This window comes from Maniola jurtina, chromosome 13, assembly GCF_905333055.1.
Source record: "Maniola jurtina chromosome 13, ilManJurt1.1, whole genome shotgun sequence".
NCBI classification, from domain to species: Eukaryota; Metazoa; Arthropoda; class Insecta; order Lepidoptera; family Nymphalidae; genus Maniola; species Maniola jurtina.
In genome coordinates, this window is record NC_060041.1 from 10,610,144 (window position 1) to 10,635,920 (window position 25,777).

Below are 25,777 nucleotides of genomic sequence, written 5' to 3' on the forward strand. Positions count from 1 at the left end.
ATAGCAATTTTTTTTCCTCAAAGTAGAGCGTCCACTGACTAGGTAGCAACATTAACATTTATGTATAATGTTGATATCAGAATAGGGAAAAAACTGGAACATACTTCTTTGATAAGATTAAAGTTTTGTTATTTATTTAATAAAAATTTGATAAGTGTAGCTTTCTAATGGTGAAAGAATTACTAAAATCGGTTCAGTAGTTTCAAGAGTTTATCGATTTCATACAAACAAATCTTTCCTCTTTATATTATTAGTATAAACTACAAGTCCGCTCATTCAACAGAAATTATTATGCAAAACTAACATATATGTATATATATATATATATCATAACTATATGTCAACTGTCTGTCGAAAGTACGGCTCACCTTTTTTTTCTCTCTCTCTCGTCTGGCTTTACTAGATTAGCCAATGTCAAATTTGTAGTTATTTGTAACTATACAAGTATGGACCCCGTCTGTGCCGACTCACGCACGGCACCCCCTTAGAGCGCTTTCCAGTCAGTTTTAACAAAAAAATCACTCCAAAAAGGAAGAGCACGCCCGCCAGCTAACACCAACAGACGAAGTCGGCTCACCTTTGAAATAAGGACTAAAATCGTACTTTTGACATAACTGTTGACACATAAAGGTAAGATGGCGAGTGACATCTTATTTTGTACCCACAATATTATATTATATGTTGTAACTGCTGATGCTATCTAGTCGGTAGACGCTCTCTCCGATAGTTTTTGGTTACTACATAGAATCGATCTAATATTGTTAATAATAGACCATTTGTTTCGTGGTGTATTTGGGATCTTACTTTTCATGGGTTACTTTAAACATTAACAGTTAAAACGAGTTTTATGACTATGTTATAGTCCAAAGAGGAAATGCCGGGACATCGCCACTCGTCTAGACCATCCTCAGAAATGGAACCCTCGTAGCTTTAATTTAAGTCTACGCAATTAATTATCATTATTACATCATCTTACAAACCCAACAACTAACTATCAAAAAGTGTATGATAAGTACCCAATTTGGAGTTTGAGATTGAAATGCTCATAGCGCTTGGTCCAACGCCGAAACTTTGGCTTTGGCCTAGCAAGTTTTCAGGCCAATTTAGAACTCCCTAAATTTCTAGTCCAAGGCCAGAACCCAATTTTGCTAATTCAATTTTGCACTAGACAATTTTGAGCTATGTATGATTGAGTTTGTTTAGACTTTGGATAAAACTATGTTTTTGAAATTTTTGTTTGTTAACAATATAAAATATGAAAAGCAATAAAAGCATATTCATTTGTTTTTAAAAAGAAAATAAAGTTGATAAGTAGGCATTTCTGAAGATTGCTTAGCTAGGTTATTCGCGATGTGCCGGCATTTCCACTTTGGACTATAACATCTGTATAAATCTGTCTCGTTTTAACTCTGTTTTGATAAGTCTGAGAAAAGGTCAAAGTACGCTCCGCAACCGCCTTGACTCTCTAGTCTTGGTATTATGAGTAATACACTTTAAAACCTCTCAACTCATGCATCGTACGACGTTCCGATATTTGCGGCACTATGTAGTGAGTGAAGACCTTCGTATTTTCGTTATGTTTACAATATCGATTTATAGTATAGTTTCGTTTTTTATATCTCAAATCTATTTATACGTGGAACCTTATAGTTACCATTAATTTCGATATATTCGCAATCTTTCAACTTCATCATTTTCGATACAGCAAATGATGAGAAGAAATAGCTGTTAGTAGTAAATAGAATATACCTAGGTTCCATTTATTTCTGCAATAGTTAAGTGGAGACTTATAGTGCTGTGTCGATTTTGATGAAACCGCTATGGAGGAGGATAAAATGTTTAGGAAAGTGATATTTTATCGAATTTACTTGGCAATTATTAACGAAGGCGTAGTGTAAGACGTATTTTTTTTTTGTTTTTGTCACAATCAATGTTTTGTTAATTTCGATATTATATAGAATAAATTCTTGCCAAAGTTTTCTAACTAAAATGCATGATAAAGCTAAGCGCTAACCACAGCGGTCGGTATCGCAACGCAAAGCACCGCTTATTTGTTTCGTACGTTTTGTATGAGCGACAAAAGTAGATCTCACACATAATATTATGTAGTGTTCCATAAAGAGGGTACGTTCGTGAAGATCTGATGCGAATTTTAGCAATTGATTTCGTTGTGGCACGGACCGTGAAATGTGTGTGAGCCTTAATAAAAAAATCATGCAATTTTATTAAAATGGTCGATTATTTATTATACGTCACTCCAAAAAGATGAAGGCTGCTTACTTTTATTTACAGATTTTTACAAAATCAATTGTAAAAATATAAAAAGTGAAATGATTTATTTGTTTATAAAAATATGTAAATAAAAGTAATATACATACTTGCATATATTTATCGAAGTGCATTGTGCTGGTTCGGCGCGAATAAAGGCCAATTAATATTTTACTGTACAAAAATCAACAATTATTTCCTTCTTCCTATTTGGAGTTATCGTATACTAAAATCGCGTATTATTTTGAACTATATTTTAGTCATTATAGAATCTTAACGAAAATAACTTTTTTAATATTAAATGTTTTTTTTTTGGTGCTCTAAGTGTATTGTAATATTTTTCCGAATTTTTGTGCATTTTTTTTCGTTGTAGGTGTAAAACCGTAACTTTAATATTCGAGTACAATTTTATGGGAAATTTTTTACGCACATGTGTAGATAAAACGCTAGCGGTTTTTTTTCGAAAAATTTTGTTAGTATAAAAATTATTTACCGTAATTTATAAGATATTATTAGAAACGCGGGATGGTAGATATTTTGAAACGGAGCGTGCACATTTTTGTTATTCTTATAATTTCGTTGTTTTTTTTTCGAATCTTTCGTATCAAAATTGTGATTAAATGTAAAAAAAATCGATATTTATATTATGAGAGATGAAAAAAGGTTTATATTTTATAAATGTGCGCTCTTATTAGACCAAAGCTGTGAATTATTGTAAAGATTGTTTAAGAAAAAAATATTTTTGAAAACGTAGTTTTTATTATCATTTTCATTTTGAATGTTTTTTTTTTAATTTAAAATAATATGAAGAAACTTTACGAAAACTTTACTTTATGTAAAAGAATATTTTAAAAACTTAATGTTTTATAATTTTTTTTTCTTTAGGTAAGCCTGCATTATTTTTCGCGCATGTATTTTTCTTTGTAATTATGGTTTAAAGAGTTAAACTACGTTTTTGAATCAACATAAAAGTGTTTTCATGAACATTCCAAAAATATATTTTATTTTAAAATTAATTACTTAAAAAAAAGTAAAAATTAATTTTGACTTAAAAATGTGTACTTACGATATCTTCTATTTTAGATGCGAATAAGCGTCACGCGTCACTCGTACATGAATGTACCAATTCGCGTACGAGTGAAGAGCGGACTTTAGACTTGAAAATTTCATAAACATTATAGGTAATAGCCTAAAATTAGCTGTGCTTATATTGAATTGATATACAGCAAAAGACGACTCGATACATATTTTATTAATTACACTATGACAGTTGTATATTGATAAAATTTTACTTTTTTTTTGTAGGTACACTTAAGTATCTATCCTTTAAAAAAATTAAACTGTGTTTTTGGAATATTCATAGTGAATCGCATTTTAGTCGTTAAGAAAAAGATGTTAATTGGTAGATACAACATTTTGTTTATATATTTTTTACAGCAGTGGCCATTTCAAATAAAATAAGTGGAATTTTTTTATTGTTTCATTTTTTACGGCAACCTTGGGGCTGAATTAAGTAATTGCAACATGTGCAACGCTGCTTCTGGAAGTTATAATACCTACAAGAAACTGTATAGATGAGACGGGTTTATGTAATACGAAATATAGATTTCAGGAAAGCTTAATAGATTCATAGTCAAGATAGGTGCTTCTTTGGGGAACCATTCAGATGACATGTGTGTCATATTCAACCTTCATGCAATTACGACACATGTCTGAATGGTCCTCTAAAGAAGCACCTACTCATATCTTTTTTTTTTTCTCTCTCGTCTGGCTTTACAAAGATTAGCCAATGTCAAGTTTGTAGTTATTTGCAACAAGTTAGTCAGACCATACAAGCATGGACCCCGTCTGTGTCGGCGCTCGCCAACATACGCACTGCACCCACTTATAGTGCTTTCCAGTCAGTTTTAACAAAAAAAAAACACTCCAAAAAGGCAGAGCACGCCCGCCAGCCAACACCAACACAGACGAAGTCTACTCATATCTTAACAAAATAACGCACATATCGAACTTTAGAAAGAGATAACGGTTTCATAGAGCGTTGTCTCTGTCGTTGAAACCGACGATACGTCATATACTCGTACGTATAAGTGACGGGGATGATGCTCTAGGAAGCAGAAATGCTTTACCTTCGTATCTTTGAACTGGGTATGTTAGGTAGTATGTACTATGTACCCTATCCATCTACTTCAACTTCGCAACCCGCTAAGCTATCTTGGTTACTCTGGTTTTCCTAAGGATCTGATTTCTGATTTGATCACGAAGAGAAACTAAGCATAGCGCTCTCTGAGATTTCTTAAGAAGCCCATCATAGTTAGCGACCATGTCTCGTATCCCTATACCATCACTGGTAACACGTACTTTGGCACAGGAATTTTGGACAAGAAGACATTCAAATTCAAAATATTTTTATTCAGTTAGACTTTTACAAGTACTTTTGAATCGTCAAGAGCATCTACCACTGGTTCGGAGTGCCTTTCCTACCGAGAAGAACCAGCAAGAAACTCGGCGGTTGCTCTTTTCAAAGATTTGTTATACAATATTATGCCATGTTCATCCACATCTCGAAGTTTCCCGAATGCTGCCCCGCCGAGTTGGATTCGGCGATTAAACTTTTTCGAAATTGGCCTTATCCAGTTAGATTGTCAGTCTCTCCCAGGAATGCATACTTACTCGTCTATAATTTCGAATGCATATGGTTTTCGTCTTGTTAAACTCATGTTTATCAATGAAGTAGGTAGGTGTACTTATCTCTATCTAAAGATATTTTCTGCCTGCCTGCCTGCCTGCTTAGAATCATCAGGTAGGTAAAACTAGTGTTGAGCTGAGCACGTAGGTACCTACCTAACTGTTCTAAGTATATCTGATTTAATCTGTGACGATTAAAAGTACGACCAAAGTAGGTAAATCACTTAAAGATAGGTAGGTACTATTTACATTGTTGAAGTTCAATCAACGCAAAGCACAATATGCAATAGAATATGGATTTATTATAATTTAAGGTCCAGTTGCATTCTACGCGGTTAAAGTTACATTACGGTTTCCTGCGATTATATTTTGGCAATTAAACTTCCGTTCTAAAGTTATTTTGTACCTAGGTAGGTAGGTACTTATCTCAGCCGAAGACATGCAGCTACGGAAGTAGGTAGGCATGTAAAAATTGTAAGTTGCAAACACGGCGTCCCTAGGAACACTAGGAAGTTAAAGCACTATATTTTTTTTAATTTTGAATTAAAGGCTGCTGTTTAGTTTATTAACAAGTGAAGGAAGGTTACAGTAACTACAAAAGAGCTGATAACTTTCAAACGGCTGAACCGATTTTCTTGGATTATAGCTAAAAAAACTCGATCAAGCTAAACAAAAACTAAATTGAAATCGGTTCATTAGTTTAGGAGCTACGATGCTACAGACAGATACACAGATACACACGTCAAACTTATAAAACCCCTCTTTTTAAGTGGGGGGGGGGGGGGGGGGGGGGGGGTAAAAATGATTTACTACCTACTTACTTAACAACTAGGAACTAGGAATCAGCTTATTACGTAAATACATCAATCTGTTTTGTTATGGCCCCTATAACTACCATACCCCCAGGTTAGCCCGCTTCAAAAACTGTATCACCACTTCAGGCAGGCCTATGACCATATATAGACCAGCGAGATTGTAGTCAATGGTTAACTGATAGTTGAATTAAAAAAAAAACGTAACTTGTAAGTGTAGGGGTCGTGGTGTAGTCTACACGTCCGATTTAAAACCTTTGAATGTCTGAAAAAAAAAGAATTCAAGTAAATAATCAAGTTTTTCAAGAAAATAGACGAGACCAGAATATTCAACAAACCAAAACTTTTGATCGATATTTCTTGCGCAGTGATGCTCAAGTAATATCGATCAAAAGTTTAAACTATAGGCATATTATTTATTAGCGTCTTTGACTAAATAACTAAATATAATAAACGCTGAAATATTATACTAAAATTGTTTTGGTGTCGCTTGGTATATTTTAATGTTGTAGTAGGTACATTTATATTCATAAACTCAGAATTGTCTCCTCTTGCATTTGACATCCCACTCGATACACTAGCAAAAAACATTTTTGGAGGGAGACCTTCACTTTTCTTGATGTAACATCCGGGCCAATTTTTTTCGTATAAAATGCAGGCTATGTTCCCGGACCTTTACAGCGAATCAATTGACACCTCATTCATCAAAATCGGCGCAGTAATTTAGGCTCTACGGTGGAACATACAGAATCCGGATACAAATATACATACATATGTACATACATACATACATACATACATATATACGTACATACATACATCCATTCATACTTACATACATACATACATACATACATACATACATAGACTGCTAAAATAATAACCCTTTCTTTTGGCTTTGCCGCAGTCGGGTAAAGATGCCGTGTTGATGATCTCTAAAAATCTGCGCTATACCGAACTTTGCTTTTGTTTTAATAGATAATAAAAAATCAATCGCTCTACATACGTACGTAAGTATATTTTGATATTTACTAGTATTTTTCATTGTCATCGTTAATTCATGCATGGGTAACAATTAACATGGTTTTCTGCTTAGTGTGCGATGGAAAGCGGGCGCGGGTAGACGCTCTGGAAATACCTATAGATTATTTTCTTTATATTATTCGGCACGTATTATCATTTCCGTATATTAGTGGCGAGAATATTTTGGTGAGTTATTTTATAGAGTTTTTAATTATTATGGGGAAAATAATTTATTTAAATGCAACTAAAATGAATTTACTGTCTAATTAAAGTACCTAAATTATATTAAATTTTTTTTATTTACATTAAAATAATTCATAGGTAGGTACCTAGGTGAGGTATAAAATCATTTTTTTATTATGTATATTACTTTGGTAGGTATTAATTATTTTTTAAATAAGTACTTATCTATCCCGTGAGACTACATTATTTTTCGGGATAAAAGTAGATACCTACCCTTATCCTATGTCCGTCTGCGGGATGGGATGCATGCTGTTTCTGTAGAGTGTAGACTAGAACTTAAAATCGCGGCTAAACGAATGGGCCGTTAAAAGCTTTCGCATTTAAAATATCTCGTGAACAAACAGACATTCGCATTTAAAATACATACCTACTTATTAGAGAATACATTAGAGAAAAAAAACTTTTGATATTATCAAATTGTACTTACTTATATCTAGTTTATTGTTAAGTTCATAGGCTAGACAAAAAAGCAAGCCATGCTGTTGTAATAAAACGCATTGAGTTGTGTATAGGTAGGGTGTGCGTCAGTACATAATAATTTAATGATAAAACGTAAGAAATTGTTCCTGCTTAATTGACTGTTTTCTGTCACCGAATTGTTAAAATAAAAAGAAGCTTTTTCGCCTAAATGTTGACTTAAATAAATTATACATTATTATAAAATCTACGTAAGTAAATACCTACTTGTATCCATCGGTGTCAATTTTTGAAAAAACTAGCGAATACCAGCCCTTAGCCTTCAACCTGGAGATAAGTAGGTACGTGAACGGTATAGCCTGCAGGTAGGTACGTGTAACGTAGATAGATAGACCTTTTAAATTGAAATTGAAAAATCAGTCAAGTATGAGTCGGACTCGCATCCGATGGGTTCCGTACCATTGTACAAGTACACAACTTTTTAAATTTTCATAGTGGCTATTTTGAAATTATTATTATTTGTTTTTATAGCAGCAATAGAAATACACATTCTGTGAAAATTTCAACTCTTTAGCTATTACGGTTTATGAGTCCGCTCACAGACGGACGGACGGACAGCGGAGACTTAGTTGGCATTCTTCGGGTACGGAACCCTAAAAAATTGCGATTTACATAAAGTTTGCTAAATAGACCTAATATTAAAACTTACCTATCCATATAACGAACCCCATCTTACTATCTTAAAACAAATCGGAGGGCTATACTAAATAAGGAATTAGGAGTACCTACCTACTCATTGCAACTATAAGTAAATAGAGTTTTATAAACTCTACATCAGTATATTTTAAAAATAGAATATCTTTGCTGTAGGATAAAGAGTTAATAAAGGCTTTGAAAATGGAATTGAAATCTTTGCTCTAGGAGCCTAGATCACTCTGTTCTCTAAATAAGTATTGGTAGTAGGTCTATACCTATGTACTATTTTTAACAAAGGCGCAATACGCATTTGTCTGCGTGGGTTTAGGTAGGTACTTAAATCGCAGTTTCTAGCGATTTTAATGCGGTTTTGAATATCATTTAGAACGTTTTTAGGGTTCCGTACCTCAAAAGGAAAAACGGAACCCTTATAGGATCACTTTGTTGTCTGTCTGTCTGTCTGTCCGTCCGTTCTTCCGTCCGTCCGTCGTGTCTGTCAAGAAAACCTATAGGGTACTTCCCGTTGACAAAGAATCATGAAAGGCAGGTAGGTTGGTCTTATAGCACAAGTAAAGGAATAAATCCGAAAACCGGGAATTTGTGGTTACATCATTAAAAACATTTTAAATGTGTTTCAATTTTCAAAGTAAGATAACTATACCAAGTGGGGTATCATATATGAAAGGGCTTTAACTGTACATTCTAAAACAGATTTACTTATATTTATTTTTATGTATCATCGTTTTTGATTGCTCGTGCAAAATGTCGGAAAAAATTACCCGAATACGGAACCCCCGGTGCGCAAGTCTGGCTCGCACTTGGCCGGTTTTTTTAGAACGAGTACCTACCTAGTATCTAAGTAGGAACATTTTAAAGAATAGGTAGCCAACACGTGCGGAACTAACGATCTCTGCCGGCGATGTCTATTATTTTTATGAAAAACCGGAAAAACCAAGATTATTGGTTTAGTTAAATAAAAAAAAACCAGTCAAGTGCGAGTCGGACTTGCACACGAAGGGTTCCGTACCATGGAACAAGTAACACTATGAAGCTACATATACTTTTTATTATTTTGATTAGCATGGCGGCCATTTTGAAATTCATCATAATTTTTTGTTAAAGCGGGAATCAATCACAAAAAATTAATCCTTAAAACGTCTTAATTTTTTTATTTCCTTTTGAAATTTTAATAGAGGCAACAGCAATACACATTCTGTGAAAATTTTAACCCTCTGCCTGTTACGGTTTATGAGATTCAGCGCCCTGACAGACAGACAGACGGACGGACAGCAGTAATTGTCCCCCGTTGTCTCCTTTGGGTACGAAACCCTAAAAACTGAAAGATTAAACTTACATAAGTGCTGCAAATTGTAAATAGAATAACTTATTTACGTAGAACAACTAAAATGTTTACTAAAATAACCTGCCACAAAAATAATATTCACAAAAAAATTACCCAAGTTACATCCTTAGTGATCTTTAATGGGCATAACGATATTAACGTGTCTCTGGGTGCTATTGGTCACTCTGTTTTGTATGTAGGTAAATTATAGCATAATAAATTTTATGGAAATTATGTGCATATTTTTTTTAATATTACGATTTTGGTTTTGTCATTGAGGCATGATGTAGGTATCGAATTAATTATAATTCAATATTTATCTAAATCTATTTAAAAGACCTTGGAGAAAATCATGTTTTGATTATTTCCTAGTAAGCGTACGTGAGTTTTTTGCTTAGATAAGTATTCATGATGAGATTGTGTACTTAAACAAAAAAAACCGGTCAAGTGCGAGTCGGAGTTGCACACGAAGGTTTCCGTACCATCGTACAAGATATAGGTACGTACCTAATACTTTTATGTAGTTTTCGTAACAAATTTTTTTAGTGAGATAACCAAAAATTCACTTCTTTTTTGGATTTTTTTCCTTTGCTTGTGCTATAAGACCTACCTGCCTGCTAAATTTCATGATTCTAGGACAACGGGAAGTACTCTATAGGTTTTCTTGACATATACGACAGACGGACAGACAAACAACAAATAATCCTGTAAGGGTTCCTGTTTTACTTTTGAGTTACGCTTCCCCCAGGCCCCACGGTCCTAAGGTCTCCACGCCAAAAGGTACAAATATGAAGCTCCCATTGAGGTTTTCATATTTGCGTTCAGTGCTGGTGACCGCTGCACCCGCCAAAAAGGAGGTCGTCTCAATGTGGGATGCAGCTAAATGTCTGCACACGTTGCATCCCAAACAAGCAACCTGTTAAATAATAATAATTAGTTAAGAAATAGGCATATTATATATTATTCTAATAAGCTTATAGGCAGAGAGAGAGTTTACCAGGGCTCTCTCCGTCACTCGTTTCATACAATCGTAGTTCCAATTTCATTTGAATATTAAGCAACCAAAGTCCATGAAATTTTGCAGACATATTCTAGAAACTAATATCTGTGTCTGTGGTGTTTTAGAATTTTCTAAAAATATGTAGTTTTTTAAATTATAGGGGTTCAAAGATTTGTATGTAAATTTTTAAGACCGCGTAACTTTGAAACTGAATGTTTTAACAGAAATCTGGAAAACCACAGACATAGATATTAGTTTCTAGAATATGTCTGCAAAATTTCATAGACTTTGGTTGCCTAATATTCAAATGAAATTGGAACTACGTTTGTATGAAACGAGTGACGGAGAGAGCCCTCTTAACTCAAAGGTCTTTCTAATACGCAACGCAAGCAAAAAATGCAATTGCTGCATAATACAGCCTTTACAAGACTACACCTACCTATACCTGTGCAATTAATAAGATGATAATTATTATTGCTATGTGCTACTCAATGATAGAAAACTGCGGAAAAAGTGCAACGTAGTGGAAATACGACCAGCCTAGCAAAGCGTTACTATAATAGGTAATTATTTTATAATACATAGTTGTAATTATTAGGTATGAATTATTAAATTACCCTTGTCATTAATTTAACCATCCCGTTTTTTTTAAATCATTTGGCATTTGTCATTGGTACGTTGGTATTTTTGTAAGCACCTTTCTATTTAAATATTTAGTACAAATAAATACATAAAATATTAGAAATTTTAGTCTGTTTTTAACCCCCGACCCAAAAAGAGGGGCGTTATAAGTTTGACGTGTGGATCCGTGTATCTGTCTGTGGCATCGTAGCTCCTTAATTAATGAACCGATTTTAATTTAGTTTTTTGTTTGAAAGGTGGCTTGACCGAGAGTGTTCTTAACTATAATCCAAGAGAATCGGTTCAGCCGTTCGAAAGTTATCAGCTCTTTTCCAGTTACTGTAACCTTTACTTGTCGAGGGTGTTATAAATTTTTAATTTACACTTGTTAAATAATGGCATCTTGGTGGATAATTATGGAAATGTTCCATTCAAGTTTTTTACCACTCTACCTCTAAGTAGGTACTATGACGTGAAGGATGACTACCTATTTTTCCCAAGTAAACTATTTTTCTATTGAAAGTTATTAAAACAAGGGCTTCTAACTTATTAACTTATAATTACGTATATAGAAAAACCCAAATAGATGTCGTTTTACCAGTTCTATTTTCTAAGTAAATAGGTAGGTCTGCGTATTTGCGGTCGTCTTCGTCCACATTTTCAGAGTTTCGTATCTAGTACAAGAAATAGTTCTGGTTTCGTCATGTCCGTATATATTTTGTCTATATGTCACTGCATTTTTACTCAGAAACTATTATAGTTGTGAAGCTGATATTGAGTTAAGTATGTACAAGTTTTACTGAAAGTTATTACCGTTACAAAATAATAGCTAGTAGCATTCATTTGAAAAATAAAACTCCACGCATTCTAAGTAAGTAAACTTTAATATATTTGTACACTAGCCGATACCCGCGACTTCGCCCGCGTGGATTTAGGTTTATTGAAATACCGTGGGAACTTTGATTTTCCGGGATAAAAAGTAGCCTATGTGCTAATCCAGGATATTATCTATCTCCATTCCCAATTTCAGCCAAATCCGTCCAGTAGTTTTTGCGTGAAGGAGTAACAAACGCACACACACACACACACACACACACACACACACACACACACACACATACAAACTTTCGCCTTTATAATATTAGTGTGAAGTGTGATAGTGTGAAGTGTGATGATTGTAGATATTGGAACAGGATAAAACTGCCTACCGCGTACTATTACGTATTCTAAGATCATTGTTGAACATGTCTTTGTTATTTACTCGTATCTCGTAAGTAGTATTTACCTGAGACAGTTTAAGAGCAGTTATGCACTCATCCGATCCGATTGGATATTGCTTACGCGCTAATCCGATCTCTGATCCAAAGCCGAGCTATGCAGTGGACATCTTTGACATATATATCTGTAATCATATTATGTCCAATATGAATCTGATGCACATCCGAGATATCACGCATGACGCAGAGAACTCGGATGGCGGAAGTCAGAGCTAGTGCGTAAGCTACCATGCTCGTACAAAATAGTTCTATGACTACTTCGGAACGCATTTTCACGGATTCGGATCGGATGCAGTGTGTGTGTGCCCTTATGTGAAAAATGAGTTGAATTTTTTTATTTTGCTCGAAAAAATTCGTACATTAGTTAGAGGAGATAAAGGTTATCGTAGATAGGTTATAGGTACATAATAGGTACCTACCTACTTATTAAAATTTTAGAAAAGACGCATCCAGCGATACTGGACAGCGAGCTGTCCGCTTGTTTAGTTAGGTAGGTACTACGATTCAGTAAACCGTCTTGGCCTGTTATAAAATGGCCCCTGAATACCTGAAATGGCCCATTTTTGAATTTCGACCCTTTTGGGGGCTTCAGACTTTTCTTTTATGTATCTATATCATATTTTATTCTGTGCACATCCAAAAGAAGTAGCATTAAAATAAAAATATTTTAATCTTTATAGATTTTCGGATTAGGGCTCCAAAACTCTACCAGTTCCATCGTTTAATTACCTAGAACACAAAGTTTCCTTCGTTTAACCTTGGTTTAAGACAAAATGTGTGTTTTTTTAATTTTAATGAATTTAATTACAATTTAATTATAAGTAGATGTATTGATAATAATAGTAGATAAGGAATAGTTAGGAATATAGCATATTAAATACATACTTAGGTAAGTCGTCTTTTTTATAAGAAAACACTGTTCTATTATGCTCGAGTAGGTAGGTACTTACACATTATAACGCAGGTACTACATAATAAATCAATGTTGTTTGAACCAAAATCACTATTGATTGTAAATTTTTATTTGACTTCTGACCTCGACTGATGTTTATTCTGAATACCTACCTTCTTTCCGGTGGTTTATAAAGTCAAATGAAATAATTCATTCACATAAATTACGCTGGGGCAAACGTATTACATATTAAATATTGCATTTCGTATTATTAAGTTATTATACATATGTATATTTGTTGGTTAAATAAAATCAAAGTCGGTAAAATACCTACTTCCTTCTCTACTTAACTTAATTTTCACTTTCAAAGTTGGTAAGTTCAGTTTATTTTGAAACATTTTACAAAAAAAAAACGCGTCGCGTTGCGGACATTCGGTTCTACGGCAATATGCGTTGAGCTTCAGACGAAAGTCGTTTTGGAAAACTGCATACCGTCGCTCAAGTTCTAATACCACATATCTTAGTGAAAATTAGCAACTTTACAAGAGACCCAAAAACCTGATATTTTCAGAGTTTTGGATTACTGTTACTTTTTACCCGACTACGGCAAAGTCGAAAGGAAGGGTTATGATTTTAGCAGTCTATGTATTTATTCCTTGAAGAGTTAGTATTGAGCGTTTTCTTATATCTGGATGGAGAAACGACGTGTCCTTCGGTTCCCTAGCTGCTAGGGTCTAGCAAATTGAATCAAAATATCAAAACCGCCAAAGAATTGGTGTAGAAAAAAAATGAGAGAACTTTTTGGGACACATACATTTTTACTTAATAAAATTACTTTGAGACAATACTTTCACCATTCATAATTTAAATAAAAGTAGCCATAATTCTAAATAACCAATAGTTTCCGTTTTACGAGGGAAATTACACTAAAAATGTTATGATGACAGCCACCGATATGATAAAGTCGGGGCTTTTAACCATTGTCATTTCCTAAGCTGCAGTCCAAATCAAGAAATGTTTATTTCCTCGCATAGATAACTACCTTCTCTACCTACAAAAAAATACTAGAGCTGTACCTAAACGTTTGACGCTACCGATTTCATCCATCCCATGTAGATTTTGCTATTTTGGGAAATTCACCCATCTACGACCTACGTAAGTTCCTACGCGAAATGAAAAAGTATTATGTTATAATCAAGAGGACATATTTTTACCATTACACGTTTTTACGATCTAGCTATATGTATATCATGAGCTATTTAATCTAAAATGTACATAATATTAAATGAAATGTATCAAAACAGGTCTATCCGGTCAAAAGGACCACAATATTCTATTCTATATGAATTTATGACGTCAACATTACTTGTTTACGCAGCTTTCAAACTGAATCCTAGTGAACATTTTTACCCGACTGCGGCAAAGCCAAAAGGAAGGGTTATGATTTTAGTAGTCTATGTATGTATGTTTGTCTCCAGATTCTGTGTGTTCCACCGTAGTGCCTAAACGACTTGGCCAATTTTGATGAATGAGATGTCAATTGATTCACTGTAAAGGTCCGGATGACATAGGCTATATTTTATACGAAAAAATTTACCTAATGGATGTTACATCTAAACAAGTGAGGGTCTCCAAAATATTTTTTTTGGCTATTGTGTCGAGTGGGAAGTCAAATCAAAGACGAGAAAATTCTGAGTTCATGAATATAAATGTACAACAACATTAAAATATAACAAGTGAAATTTCAGCGTTTAATAAGACGCTCCTACCTAGTCAGGTTTTAGTTTTCAACTTTATCTTGTTATTCAAATTAGGCAAATAGGTAAAAATCTATATACATATAATGAAATTGTAGAAAAGTGGTGTCTGTACAATGGAAATATATAAAAAAAAGTAGCAGGGGTTGTTATTATATCGATGCCGAACACGAAATTGTAATTAATTTTTTTTTGTCTGTTTGTCTGTTTGTCTGTGTGTTTGTGCACGCTAATATCAGAAACGGCTTATTCGATTTTGATACGGGTTTCTTAGTGTTTATTTCATGTCAATCGGTTCATAAATAAAAAAGTTATGTAAAGTCACTATTCCACGCGAACGAAGTCGCGGGCACAGCTAGTAAGAAATAAAAACCGGTCAATCAAACCTCGCTTAATATACAAAACAAATATACTTATGAGTACGATACTTAGCTGGTAGTTATAAAAGTTGTTAAATACATAGATATAAACGCGCATAGTGACTTTGTTTTAAATAGGTACGTACTATTTAAATACATAATTATATTTAACAGGGATCTCTCCGTCACTCGTTTCATACAATCGTAGTTCCAATTTCATTAGATATTAGTTTCTAGAATATGTCTGCAAAATTTCATGGACTTTGGTTGCTTAATATTCAAATGAAATTGGAACTACGATTGTATGAAACGAGTGACGGAGAGATCCCTCTTAATAGTAGATATATTTAAATTTTTCCATTATTGTTCACGACATTTAATTACTTAGTTACATTAATTTTAAACACAAATACTATTATAACTAATATATATTATATTAAGTACCGTACCTACTTTATAATTAATTTTTGTATTTGTTTTTTGCGTAGTTGTTTTATTTAATTGTTTTACTAAACCATGTTTATATGAGATTTATTACGTTCTGGGATCTTCTTTACAGACTAATTGAATATTAATTTATAATTATTCTAATAATATCTACATACCTACTATTTTTATGATATCCTAGAGTCGTGATTCATATTTCGACACATTTACATGTTATTAAGAGGGGTATCTCCGTTGCTCGCTCCATACAAACGTAGTTCCAATTTCATTTGAATATTAAGCAACCAAAGTCCATGAAACTTTGCAGGCATATTCTAGAAACTAATATTTCTATGGTTTTCCAGATTTCTGTTAAAATATTCGCTTTCAACGTTACGTGGTCTTAAAGATTCACATACAAATCTTTGAGCTCCTGTAATTTTGAAACTACATATTTGTAGAAAAATCTAAAACACCACAGGCACATATATTAGTTTCTAGAATATGTCTGCATTTCATGGACTTCGGTTACTTAGTATTCAAATGAAATTGGAACTACGATTGTATGGAGTAAGTGACGGAGAGAGCCCTGTTAAGGCATACTTACCTGCCTATACCTATTGTAAGAATTAATTCATACAAACCCATGGACAATCAAGACTGTCCGGTTAGAGATTTGAACGGGTTTTTATACGTAAGTAGGTATGCATAATAAATAATCAATTAAATAGGTTGTTTGTCTAACGAAAGCTGAGAGTGATGATTATTTAGCTTTTCGAAAAATCCATACTTACTAATATACCAATTATAAATGTGAAAGTGTGTCTGTATTTCTGTCTGTCTATCTGTCTGACTGTCTATTTGTGTTTGTCTGTCTGTCTGTGACCTTTTCACGGCCCAACAGTTTAACCGATTCTGACGAAAGGTACAGAGTAAGCTTATATCCCGGGGACGGGCATAGGCTACTTTTTATCGAGGAAAACCAAACAGTTCCCACGCGATCTTCAAAACCTAAATCCACGCGGACGAAATCGCGGGCATACTCTAGTAAAAATAAATGCAATTTTTGCCGCATATTTTGAAACCCGCAAATAAATCAAAACCTTGGTGCTATTTCCCTTTGACCTAGAATCATGAAAGGCAGGAAGCATGGTCTCACAGCACCAATAAAGGAAACAATCCGAAAATCGATATTTCGTACAAATATTATTACCTTAAAACATTAAAGAATTATTTTTTTTTGTAATTACAAACTTACATTTGCAGTTGGAGATAATTTGTGGTACAAAATCATTACAAAATAATTCCAAGGTACGGAATCCTCAGTGCACGAGTCCAACTCGCACTTGGTCGATCTTTTTTGCCTAGTTAGCTAAGGAAACAGCCTGGTTGTTCAGCGTAAATGAAGCCAGTATTACTGGCATTATTTTTATAGCATAGGCACAATAATTGGGCTAAGTTTTATCTTTAGCTTTTCAGTTTAAATCTTATAAAGCATTAGATATATTATTAACAGTCAACGTGTGCGGTCATACAGATATTTATGACTTATGTTATAGTTAATGGACTCCCTGACCTTAGGCTTCACAACAAAACAAATGGCAGTATCTACTTAAGTACCTACCTATACTATTCGCTTTGATAGACACTGTATTGTGTTATCACTATTAAAACTAGCAGTTCGAGCGAGTTTGTACATTGCAGTCATGAAGGCCTCATGTTCAGGCTAGACTATTTGTTTTGCACGCACTATCAATGTACATGGACTTTCGCGCCGCGATTTGCCCGCGAGTGAAGAGCGCGCTTAAAAAAAGAGAGTCTGCTTTTCATTCGAGATTCGCATGCGAGTCAAGAGCAGGCTTAGATTTGGAATCACTTCAAACTAAAATATAGAGCGGTTTTATTACTCTCAAGGCAACGTTTAAATATCCACTAAAATATTTAACACTTAGGTACCTATAGGGTACTTCTCTGATTTGGCGCAAATCGGAGAAAATAAGAGAATTTTTTAAATTGTGAAAATTGCTGAACTAAACTAAAATATAGGTAAAATTAAAAAGAATGACCAAGTTATATCAAATTGCACCCATGAATTTCAGAGATATATGCATTTGAAATTTTCAGTTACTGAAGGTAATGATTTCTAGTGTGCTGGTAATGATTTTGGTGGAGAAGGCGTTGATGTTTATCTGATGGTAATGAAGCAATATTTCATTTTCAAAAAATAACGTGTTTCTTCATCTTATTAATCAAGTAAACAGAATTAATAACGGAAATATTGCAAACTTTAACAAAAATATTATTCCAGACATATCATCACCAATAAATTTTACTTGAAATGTATAAAATAATCATGCTGCGAGAGCATATTATCACGAAAACAAATGTTTGGTGATAGAACAGTATGAGCGAAAACATGATTATTTTAATTTGCATAGAAATGGTAGACCTGCGATGGGTGTCGTATATAAACATTTTAGTTGATGATAAAGTTAAACCCACCCTTTTGTGGACCCTGAAGTCAAAAAGAATTTGTAAAACGATTTATAGAAAATAATATGTTCGCAGACACATGTCAAGGGAATCATTGCAACATCTTGGGAATGTTAAGACATGCAATGAATACCGCACTATCAGCCTCATGAGTCATGTTCCAAAGATGTTTCTACTTATCAGCTCTTAAGGGATTAGAAATAAATGTGACAACTACTTCAATGAGAGTCAGTTTGGATTTACATTTGGTGTTGGAACCTGAGAAGCATTATTTGCTATAAACGTACTAGTCCAAAAATATAGAGACATGCAAACTGATGTATGAATTTCCTTCATTGATTATGAGAAAGCCTTTGACCGTGTACATCAAGTGGTACTTATTCGTCGTTTGCAGTATGTTGAACTCGTTGGCAAGGAAATAAAGATCATTAAGAACCCTTACTGGTGGCAGACTGGGACAGTAATAGTTGAAGTTGAGGAAACAGATGAAGTAGCGGTAGGCCATATGGTATGACAAGGACACATCTTATCTCCGCTTCTGTTCAACTCATACTGAGACGCTATCATCTCAGAAGCATTGGAAAATAAGGAATGGGATGTCAAGGTAAACAAATAAATATAAATAATATTAGATACGCTGATGATACTGTTTTTTTGGCTTCTAGTTCCCAAGATCTTTAGAAAATAATAGATAGCGTTTATAAATGTAGCAGAAAGTCGGGTCTAAGCATGAATCGCTCAAAGACTAAGTTTATGTACAGTATCAAGAAAACCGCAACAAACCTCAATAAGAACTCTCACATGTACAACACTCGAAAGAGTTTCAATGCACAAATATCTTGGTACATGGGTAAATGAAGAATGGGATCCAGATTCTGAAATAAAGACCTGAATTGAAATTGCCCGTGAATTATTCATGAAAATGAAAAAAGTACTGCGCAATAAGCAACTGCTACTGAAAATTACTGCGAGTAAGTTGGGTTCAAAAAATAAAAATGACAAAGATGCATCAGTAAAGATAGAGACCTAATTTTGGCGATCAAATGCAGAAAGGTCGGTTATCTGGGGCATGTTCTCAGACATGACCAGTATCAGTCGTACGCGTACTATCTTTAAGAGGTAATCTGCCATTAATAAAGAAAGGAAAGTATTAGTCCAATGGAAACGTACATCAGAAAGTATTTTTACTTTTGGTGAATTCCTGGCTTTCCTGGAAACTTCTTCCGTTTTATTTGTTTCAACTGATAGAGTTTCTTGTAAAGGTTTTTTATATAATCCCATCCTCGTCGCCACTGAAATGTACTACAAGAAGTTAATAACCATGGTCATTTCGATACGCCATTTTATTCGAAAACACGTCAAACCGTCGAAACAAAAGCCTAATAATTATTGACATACACCATCGACAATGTATATTACACAAAGCTAGCCCTTGACGTCAATTGTAGAGGTTTTGACAAATAAATAACATCTTTTATTACTATAGGAGTAGTATGTTCACAAGGAGCACATTATTATTCTGTGGATGATTTTCTTCTAAATCCCTTGTTATCTTAAACAGTATTTTCTCAATCGGCTTACTTCTTTTTATTTTTTTTATATGTTTTTTTAATTTTCACGTATTTTTTTCTCTGTACTCTTTGTTGTCTTGGAGTCAACAAAGAGTTTTGATTTTCTATTCTTCTTTAGTCTCAAAATAATCCGTAGAGTTAAGTAAGGATGTCTTCCTCACCACTGTTATTTATCTTGCTTATCGACGAAGTTATGCGTCGTGTCACCAATAGTCCGAAAGGGATATCATGGAGCAGTAGGCAACTTGAAGACCTTGACTATGCGGATGACCTTGTTCTCATATCAGATTGACTCGAATACATTAAGTCTAAATCAAAATACCTACAAGACAAAGTTCCTTAACTAGTCTGCCGATTACCACAAAGAAAACAGTGAAGATGAGGATAAGTTCTACTGCTTCAGAACCATTTTATTTAGAAGACAAACCAATTAACCGAGTGAAGGAGTTCTGTAACCTCAGTAGCATCATTTCTCCTAGCGGCGGTGCCAAGGCTGATGTCAATAACTGGATTATAAAAGCTAAAGCTCTCTCTGTTTGAATCGCTTGTAAATTCAGTCTTCTTATACAGGTGTGAAACGTGGAAACAACTATATTATCGCTAATCCACAGAATTCAGGTTTTCCACAATAAGAGTTTCAGTGTTATTCCCCGCATTTTCTGGTCTAACACGATCAGAAATGAGGACTTGTGGTACAAATGCCAGCAACTCCCAGTTAATAAGGAAATAGCTTTGAGGCGATTGTGATTGGTCGGGCATATTTTGCGAAGAGAGGAAGAAAACGTTGCTCAAGCGGCATTTATTGAAACGTGCCTACCTGGCAGCCTGGCGGTCAAATGAGACCTGGTCGAACAACAAACTCCTAGAGGAGGCCCATTGAAGCAGACTTTAAAAGAATGGAATTCTCGTGGAACCATGTCAAAGCAGCAGCCAAAGGTAGGGAGACCTAGAAAACAACTGCTGTAGCCCTAATATCCAAGAAGGAATGAAAGGACTCCATCATTCTTCTTTACGTTTCGCATATTTTTCTAGATCTTTCTTTAGTTCTTCGTTTTTGTTTGTTTTTTGTGTTTTTAGCCTGCGCTAATTTTTTTTCGCGCGTTTTTGACTATTTCTTTTCACTATGGTAGTTTCTAAAATCGATATATGATGGTTATTTTTAATATTGAAATACCACGAGGTGCAATAATTTTGAATAGTTATTTCTAAATTGCTTGGAACAATATGGGCTACTAATTCAACTGATAAGTTAAAGAATTACTGAAGATTAATATTTTGTCACGTGATTTAATGTCAAAGGATATGAAGAAAATTACACAATTTTGGAACAACATTATTTCCTGAAAAATTGATCACCTCCTTCAATTCAACATCATTACCTTCAATTTAAAAACGGAAGGAAAATTACGGTAATGATAGAGCGTAAATGAGGTTTTGGCAGTTTTAATTGTCTAACGTCGTATTTTAAAATGCAATAAATATGAACATCAAACTACATACTTATGTTGTTATTAGTGCATGAAAGAAGATAAAATTATTAAGAAAAACTAATTATTTGTCCTAAAATGATGTTGAAGGTAAAGAGTGAAAAGTCGTGCCAAACACCAGTTTTGGCACTAAAAGCGTAAATAATTTTTTTTCTACAAGTGCACGGCCACTTTCCGCAACATGCCTAGATAGACTGATTATGGCTTAGTACGGGGCAGGGGAGAACGGAAGGCAATATGTATACTAGAAGGATATTTTGGAGGTGCCATCTCAGTTGCAGGTAATGACTTTTTTTCTGTGCCAAACATTTGTTATTTTTTTATGACGTAATTAAATGATTCGTACGTGTGAAAATGCATTTTAATTGCTTCTCAGGATGTATATATTAATATGTGAAAAACTCGAGCTCGTTTAAAACCGTCTTCTTTGAAAATCATAGCGATTTTTCCTGAGACTCCTGTTTTACCCGCAGAAGGAGGTGAGTTTTTAATATCAAAAATATTATTTCTGAAGTAACCTTTGTAGTTACAATTTTGAATTTTGGGGCACCCGTAGCTGAATATACAAGAGTTCTTTTGTAATGCAATTCTCATCTGCAACTTCATTCATTATTTTTTTATTTGACCTGATATGTGATTTGCGCCAAATCTGAGAATCACCGACCTAGTACTGATAACTACATATTTTGATAACGTTTAAAAATAATTAAAAAAAACGCTTACCGTTACCCGAAAGTTAAATACATAATTCAGGACTGCCTCCGAGTCAAATTAGTAAAATTGGCAAATTAGAAAGGCATTCCGAACCATTGGTAGAATTTTGAATTTTTGAATTGAGTTTTGGTTTTGGATTAATTTAGATACTTCCCGGACGGACCGATAGTCCTCTGACATAAGACGAAGGTTTTACTTTTGACGAAGCACTTTCAGCGTTTCTGAAGCTGCCTAGTCGCGATATGATGACGGCGGCGTTTCAGCTTTGGACACGTGTGATATTGGAGTGTATTAACCACTATAGCTTTTAATTTATCTATATTTTCACCGTTTACACCGTTAGTCTAGTCTTAACCAGTCTTTCTAGAAAAGTGGAGGTCGCTTCGGAAACATTGAGATCGTAAAGGTGCTCGCATTGACCTTTTTTCTTTACTAGGTATTCTAATGAATTCTAGATTTATATAATACTAGGGGATGCCCGCGGCTTCGCCCGCATGGATTTCAATTTTTTTTAAATCCCGTAGGAATTCTTTGATTTTCCGGGATAAAAAGTAGCCTATGTCCTTCCCCGGGACGTATCCCAAGCCTGTACCAAATTTCATTAAAATCGGTTCAGTGGTTGGGCCGTGAAAACGTAGCAGACAGACAGACAGACAGACAGACACACTTTCGCATTTATAATATTAGTATGGATGTTTCTGATTATATCTAGATTTATATTGCAAAATTATTATATTATATAACAGATTTATTAAGAGATTTACGGCAAGTCATTAAATGATGGAATTCTTCGGGCACTCAAAGCATAAATTGAGGATCTTGTTCCAGAGTTACGAATGCGGTACCAAAATGCCATAAACCTACTATTGCCATAAGATCTATTAATCGCAAAGATCTTAATCGATTGGCGGCTCTACTACCTTATTAGAATATTGGGTAGGTACTAGCTGATGCCCGCGACTTCGTTCGCGTGGTTGTAGGTTTTTTAAAATTCCCGTGGGGACTCTTTCATTTTCCGGGATAAAAAGTAGCCTATGTGCTAATCCAGGGTATAATCTATCTCCATTCTAAATTTCAGTCCAATCCGTCCAGTAGTTTTTGCGTGAAGGAGTAACAAACATACACACACACACACACACACACACACACACACATACAAACTTTCGCCTTTATAATATTAGTGTGATGCATTTAAAATTCTGCACTCTGGTACAGCTACTGAGCGCTTTTGGTGCAGTTGGCCCAAAGTTAATACGGTGTAGGAATATTGACATTAATAATAATATATATTATGATCTAATCTGCGTCAGCCTTGCCCTTGCATTATACCTACACTTCGCAAAATATTATTGTTAGAAAAGTATATTCTTTTACGAGTACACGTCAGTTTCGGAATTTTGATGCAATTAAAAGATCTAATAAGTAATAAGTAAATAACTATCAGGGTCACATAACAAAGTATTATTTACATATAATTAAATAATATTATACAAAACTGTTTTATACAAGATGCACAACTTTAATATGCAATTCTAGATAATAAAATCATAATGCATAGTGGAAGGTCGCATTGTAATTTGTAACATTGAAATTTTTAAATTATATCAGAATTTAATTCCATTCAATTCAATTCAATTACTTAGCGACATTGTTATTCGTCAAAAAAGTCCATACGATTTGTGGACAGGATAACCGAAAAAATCTTATTGAACAAAGTCACTAAATAAGTAAACTACATTTTTAACCGCCGACCCAAAAATAAAGGTGTTATAAGTTTGACATGTGTATCTGTGTATCTGTCTGTGGCATCGTAGCTCCTAAACTAATTAACCGATTTTAATTTAGTTTTTTTTTTTTTTGTTTGAAAGGTGGCTTGATCGAGAGTGTTCTTAGCTATAATCATAGAAAATCGGTTCAGCCGTTTGAAAGTTATCAGATCTTTCCTGGGTACTGTAACCTTAACTTGTCGGGGGTGTTATAAATTTATAATTTACACGTCTTGTTGTTAATAATTTTTAAGTAGATTTCAATGCAGAAAGTTTTAAAGGGCGGTTGTCAATAATAAATAAGTAAACTACATTTTATACTTTATTGATAAATGGCAGTCCTAATATTATGAAAATTAATTAAATCAAAGTTATTGCAGATTTCCGCATATAAATAGAGCTTATTATGCTAAAAATAAATTGGTAATTGGGCGGAAGTTCCCTTTTACTTTATAATGAAACAACCGATTGAAATATTTCTAGGCTAAATTTTATTTTATTGCCACACCCGACCCTTCGTTTTGCTTGGTACCCTTGTCTGATAATAATATGCTGGTTCTTTGGATTTTCAACCACAAAAGTGGACTTTCTGAGTAAACGCTTGACAAGCGTGGAGCGAAGGTCACAAGTGTAAATTAAAAATTAATAACATCCCCGACAAGTGAAGGTTATGTCAGTAACTAGAAAAGAGCTGATAACTTTCAAACTGCTAAACCGATTTTCTTGGATAATGTCGAGTGGCTAAGAACACTCTCGATCAAGCCACCTTTCAAACAAAATAAACTAAATTAAAATCGGTTCATTAGTTTAGGAACTACGATGCCACAGACAGATAGACAGATACACACGTGAAACTTATAACACGCTTCTTTTTGGGTCTGGGGTTAAAAATAATCAATAATTTAATCAATGTAAGTTGGTAGGTATCTACTTATAATAAAGTGTCGATAAGATGATGCCCATGACTTCATCCACGTGAAGTCAATTTTTTGGAAATTACGAAGAAACTGAATTTTCGGATAAGATTTATCCTAGATCTCCGTCCCTGAGATGTACAGTAAGATAGATGATGTGAGCTACGCCTGTGTGTACGCGGTTCAGCAGTTGAGTCATGAAAACACAGAAAATAAAAATCAGTCAAGTGCGAGTCAGACAGGACGGGTTCCGTACAATCGTACAAGAAATAACACTTTTTAATTTTTTTAAATTTTCATGGCGGTATTTTTTTTGGAATTATATGTGTAGGATTGTATATAATATAGGCAATAGAAATACACATTCGGTGAAAATTTCAGGTCTCTACGGATTATTGTTCACGAGATACAGCCTGCTGACAGACGGAAAGCGGAGCCTCAGTAAAGGTCCCGTTGGCATCCTTCGGTTACGGAACCCTAAAAGCGTTACTTTCGCATAGCATAGCGTATTTTATAGGTACTAATAAGTATGGATTCTTAATAATCATGCCTATATAAGTAGTAACAAGTGTAAATTAAAAATTTATAACACCCCCGTCAAGTGAAGGTTACAGTAACTAGAAAAGAGCTGATAGCTTTCAAACTACTGAACCAATTTTCTTGGATTATACTAAGAACACTCTCGATCACGCCGCCTTTCAAACAAAAAATCTAAATTAAAATCGGTTCATTAGTTTAGGAGCTACGATGCCACAGACAGATACACAGATACACGCGTGAAACTTATAACACCCCTTTTTTTGGGTCAGGGGTTAAAAAAAATATAAGTAGTTATTTAGTTGTCTATGACTGTTTATAAAATGTCAGCATTTCAATGCGTTTGCATAGTGCTGAATGCTGATGCATTAATTTTAATAATATTACGTGATCGCAGTAAAATTCGGCCTCGTAGCACGTTTTTAGCAATATATGTATAGAATGCAGTATAAGGAAATAAAATGTACTTGTAAA

General features: G+C 34.2%; 1 protein-coding gene and 2 long non-coding RNA genes across 3 annotated transcripts in view; 1 reads left to right on the plus strand and 2 right to left on the minus strand.

The window, feature by feature from the left end:
• Positions 1 to 16: 16 nt before the first annotated feature.
• Positions 17 to 3,733, minus strand: LOC123870718. The gene is made up of 2 exons (XR_006797132.1): positions 578 to 3,733; positions 17 to 368 (listed from the first exon to the last, which is right to left on the minus strand). It is a non-coding gene; the product is annotated as an uncharacterized LOC123870718 (long non-coding RNA).
• Positions 3,734 to 6,827: 3,094 nt separating this feature from the next.
• Positions 6,828 to 25,777, plus strand: part of LOC123870912 (fatty acyl-CoA reductase wat-like) — a 42,189-nt gene continuing 23,239 nt past the window's right edge. The window contains exon 1 of the mRNA XM_045914408.1: positions 6,828 to 6,977. The gene's annotated coding sequence lies outside the window, so the exon portion shown is untranslated. The remainder of the gene's footprint in view (positions 6,978 to 25,777) is intronic.
• Positions 18,980 to 19,740, minus strand: LOC123870927. Its single transcript, XR_006797181.1, has 2 exons — positions 19,485 to 19,740; positions 18,980 to 19,189 (listed from the first exon to the last, which is right to left on the minus strand). It is a non-coding gene; the product is annotated as an uncharacterized LOC123870927 (long non-coding RNA).